Here is a 5,000-nt window from a genome sequence, read left to right as displayed (position 1 = left end):
GCCGGAGGCGAAGGATCTCGAAGGGACAAGGGACAGGCCGCGGGGGGGAACGACAGGGACAATCATGCGGGGGGCTGTCAGCCCCGGCTCGCAAGACGGAGGCCAGGCCTCGGCAGCGGGCACGTCACGCCACGAGGTCGGGGATTGCGAGGAGAGCCAACGCATGGGCGCGCGCACGGCAATTTAATGCCACGCCCACGCCAGCGTAGAGCTCTCCTCGCAATCCCCAAGCTCGGCGGTCCGCACCAGCCACGTCGGCCAGGCCTCCGACTTGCGAGCAGGGGCAGCGGCCACCGCCGCCGTGACGTCGCGGCAAGCAGACAGCCGCGCAGCAGCTGCCAGCACCTTGGCACAAGCACGGCAAATGAATGCCACGCCCACGCCGCGGATAAGCAGCCCCAACGCGCCCGACGGCTTGGAGCGGGTCACGAAGACGGTGGCCGGAATCGGGTCGTCGCCGGCCGGAAAACGGGTCATCGATGCCGGCAATACTTCGGGCCATGAGGCCCCCCACCTTAGTCCGAGTTTAGCAACAGCCCACATATCCCCCGCGGCAGGCCTATGGGCGCCAGGCCAGCGCGCCCCATGGCCAGTCAGGGGGCACCCCCCTAAAGAGCAATAAGTGTCATTGAAGCTCTGGCAGGGGGAGACACTACTAGGTCCCAGCTGTCACCCCCCCTCTAAAAAATTCATTTCTTGGTATTTTGAGCTGAAATTTTGCACAGAGGTTGGCAAAAATCCAATCCAACTTTATTAATTTTTCCAGAATTTTTCGAGGTCGGGAAGTATTTTTTTTTATTTTCCTACCATTAAAAATCGAGGAAATCGGAAAAAATAGGAACCGGCTCGGAATGACCCCAAATTCAGTGGGCAGCCTCATAAAAATATGGCTGATTTTACTGGATTGATTTCATGTGGAAAGCACGACGTTTTGTTGTAGGAATGCGGGAACCCCGGCGGCTCGCCTGCCGCGGCCAGCGACGTCGGGCTGGCCCCTGCAGCGCCTAGCCTCTCCCACGCGGGGGGCAGGCCAGAGCGCGGGGGGCCAGGGCCCGAAGGCAGCCCCCCCGCGGGCGAGAGAGCAAGCCAGCAGGGGCTGTCCGCGCGTCGCGCAGCGCGGCATGGCTGCGGGGGCCGCGCGCGCGCGCCCAAGCGCCCAAGGGCCCCCAAGGGCCCCAGGCCCTCAGGCCCCAGCGCCCCAGCGCCCAGCGCGGGCGGGCGCGCGCGCGCGTGTGGTCTTTGAGGGGCGCCGGCCTGGTGGCTCCCTAAAGAGCAATAAGTGTCATTGCAGCTCTGGCAGGGGGAGACACTACTAGGTCCCAGCTGTCACCCCCCCTCTAAAAAATTCATTTCTTGGTATTTTGAGCTGAAATTTTGCACAGAGGTTGGCAAAAATCCAATCCACCTTCATTAATTTTCCCAGAATTTTTCGAGGTCGGGAAGTATTTGTTTTAATTTTCCTACCATTAGAAATCGAGTAAATCCGCAAAACTAGGAACCGGCCCGGAATGACCCCAAATTCAGTGGGCAGCCTCATAAAAATATGGCTGATTTTACTGGATTGGTTTCATGTGGAAAGCACGACGTTTTCTTGTAGGAATGCGGGAACCCCGGCAGCTCGCCTGCCGCGGCCAGCGACGTCGGGGACGCTGGCCTGCGCTGTCGAGCCCGCGAGGGCTGTCTCCGCGGCAGGCCCCCCCTGAACGGGGCACGACAGGCCACCGCGCTGGCTCGTCCAGCGTCGACAGTCCCTCGTCCAGGTTTCAGATCGCGCCAAGTCGAACCCATGACCTGCTCAAGCCATCGTGCGCTGCCGAATTCGCATCTGCGTGTAGGCTGCCATTCCACGCGGCAGCCCCTGTTTTCGTCAGCGTGCCCCCCTGACGAATTTTCCTGCCTGGCCCAGTCCAGCGTCCAGCCCCTGTTCGTCGAAAAATCTGCGCTGCCGATTTTCCACGCGGCAGCCCCTCTTTTCGTCAGCGTGCCCCCCTGACGAATTTTCCTGCCTGGCCCGGCCAGTCCAGCCCCTGTTCGTCGAAAAATCTGCGCTGCCGATTTTCCACGCGGCAGCCCCTCTTTTCGTCAGCGTGCCCCCCTGACGAATTTTCCTGCCTGGCCCGGCCGGTCCAGCATCCAGCCCCTGTTCGTCGAAAAATCTGCGCTGCCGATTTTCCACGCGGCAGCCCCTGTTTTCCTCAGCGTGCCCCCCTGACGAATGTTCGTCGAAAAATCTGCGCTGCCGATTTTCCACGCGGCAGCCCCTCTTTTCGTCAGCGTGCCCCCCTGACGAATGTTCGTCGAAAAATCTGCGCTGCCGATTTTCCACGCGGCAGCCCCTCTTTTCGTCAGCGTGCCCCCTGACGAATTTTCCTGCCTGGCCCAGTCCAGCGTCCAGCCCCTGTTCGTCGAAAAATCTGCGCTGCCGATTTTCCACGCGGCAGCCCCTCTTTTCGTCAGCGTGCCCCCCTGACGAATTTTCCTGCCTGGCCCGGCCGGTCCAGCCCCTGTTCGTCGAAAAATCTGCGCTGCCGATTTTCCACTCCGCAGCCCCTGTTTTCGTCAGCGTGCCCCCCTGACGAATTTTCCTGCCTGGCCCGGCCAGTCCAGCGCCCAGCCCCTGTTCGTCGAAAAATCTGCGCTGCCGATTTTCCCCGACGAACCTGCAGCTGCACAAATCCGCGCTGCCACTGCCCCATTGTCTGGACCAACAGTCTTTTCCATCAAGCCCTGGACTATAAATCGTCCAGACTCATCGCCAGCACCCGCTGCCGATTCTGCCGACTTTGCCGATTTCGTCGGCGCTGCCGATTCCAACACTGCCCGCCGTGCCTGAACCAGCGCTGTTTCGTCAGCGTGTCCCCTTGACGAATTTCCCTGCCTGGCCTGGACAGTCCATCTTCCAGCCCATGTTCATCGAAAAATCTGCGCTGCCGATTTCCCCGACGAACCTGCAGCTGCACAAATCTGTGCTGCCGATTTCCCCCCCTGTCGGCATGGCTGCCGCTGCCCCGATGTCCAGACCAACAGTCTTTTTTGTCGACTTTGCCGATTTTGTCCGCGCTGCCGATTCCAACACTACCCCCTGCATCCAAACCAGCATTGTTTCGTCAGCTCTTCCCCTGACGATTTTAGCCCTGTAACAAACAGTAGGCCTCCAATCCCGCCAACGGGAGCCAAGTTGATAGGGAAGAGAATTGAATGACGCGCCTGGTCCTCGCACCCCGCCACCCGAGGGGCCTTTTTCCCGGCAGCCTCTGAAAAACTCTAGCTTTCACGGTCCTCGCCGCCCCTCACCACCATGGCAGGCCTCTAATCCCACCCATCAGCAGTTGTAGCCGATAGGGCAGTGATTTGAATGACGCGTCGCGGGCCTCCGGGTCATCTCACCCGGCCATTAATTGGAGCGTTTTTGGCTGGCCGAGGATGGGGGGATGGATCTCTTCTTCCGAAAAAGCAAACAGTACATCGGGAGTTATGTTGACGGGGCATGGAATTGAATGACCCGTCGCGGGCCGCCGGGTCATCTCACCCGGCCATCCCGGGGAGCGTTTTTCCCGGCAGCATCGGGGAAACTCTTGCTTTCACTGCCCGCTGCCCAAGTCCCCACTCGAATCGGCCCCCCGCGCCAACAAGCCAACGCTGCCGAATCGGCAGACACTGCTGCCGAATCTGCCGACACTGCCCCGCGGGCTGCCACTGCCCCAGTGTCTAAACCAGCGGTCTTTCTCATCGAGCCTTGGACTATCCAGTCCGTCCTGACTCATCGCCAGCACCTGCTGCCGATTCTGCCGACTTTGCCGATTTTCTCGGCGCTGCCGATTCCAACACTGCGCCCACCGTGTCTGAACCAGCGCTGTTTCGTCAGCGTGTCCCCTCGACGAATTTTCCTGCCTGGCCTGGACAGTCCACCGTCCAGCCCGTGTTCGTCGAAAAATCTGCGCTGCCGATTCTGCCGACTTTGCCGATTTCGTCGGCGCTGCCGATTCCAACACTGCCCGCCGTGCCTGAACCAGCGCTGTTTCGTCAGCGTGTCCCCTCGACAAATTTTCCTGCCTGGCCTGGACAGTCCATCGCCCAGCCCATGTTCGTCGCAAAATCTGCGCTGCCGATTTTCCCCGACGAACCTGCAGCCGCACAAATCTGCGCTGCCGAATCTGCCGACACTGTCCCGCGGGCTGCCACTGCCCCAGTGTCTAAACCAGCAGTCTTTCTCGTCGAGCCTTGGACTATCCAGCCCGTCCAGACCCATCGCCAGCACCCGCTGCCGATTCTGCCGACTTTGCCGATTTCGTCGGCGCTGCCGATTCCACCACTGCCCGCCGTGCCTGAACCAGCGCTGTTTCGTCAGCGTGTCCCCTCGATGAATTTTCCTGCATGGCCCGGCCAGTCCAGCGTCCAGCCCATGTTCGTCGAAAAATCTGCGCTGCCGATTCTGCCGACTTTGCCGATTTCGTCGGCGCTGCCGATTCCAACACTGCCCGCCGTGCCTGAACCAGCGCTGTTTCGTCAGCGTGTCCCCTCGACAAATTTTCCTGCCTGGCCTGGACAGTCCACCGTCCAGCCCGTGTTCGTCGAAAAATCTGCGCTGCCGATTCTGCCGACTTTGCCGATTTCGTCGGCGCTGCCGATTCCAACACTGCCCGCCGTGCCTGAACCAGCGCTGTTTCGTCAGCGTGTCCCCTCGACAAATTTTCCTGCCTGGCCTGGACAGTCCATCGCCCAGCCCATGTTCGTCGCAAAATCTGCGCTGCCGATTTTCCCCGACGAACCTGCAGCCGCACAAATCTGCGCTGCCGAATCTGCCGACACTGTCCCGCGGGCTGCCACTGCCCCAGTGTCTAAACCAGCAGTCTTTCTCGTCGAGCCTTGGACTATCCAGCCCGTCCAGACCCATCGCCAGCACCCGCTGCCGATTCTGCCGACTTTGCCGATTTCGTCGGCGCTGCCGATTCCACCACTGCCCGCCGTGCCTGAACCAGCGCTGTTTCGTCAGCGTGTCC

Source organism: Populus nigra, chromosome 2, assembly GCF_951802175.1.
Source record: "Populus nigra chromosome 2, ddPopNigr1.1, whole genome shotgun sequence".
Classification (NCBI taxonomy): Eukaryota; Viridiplantae; Streptophyta; class Magnoliopsida; order Malpighiales; family Salicaceae; genus Populus; species Populus nigra.
This window is presented reverse-complemented; position numbering follows the sequence as displayed.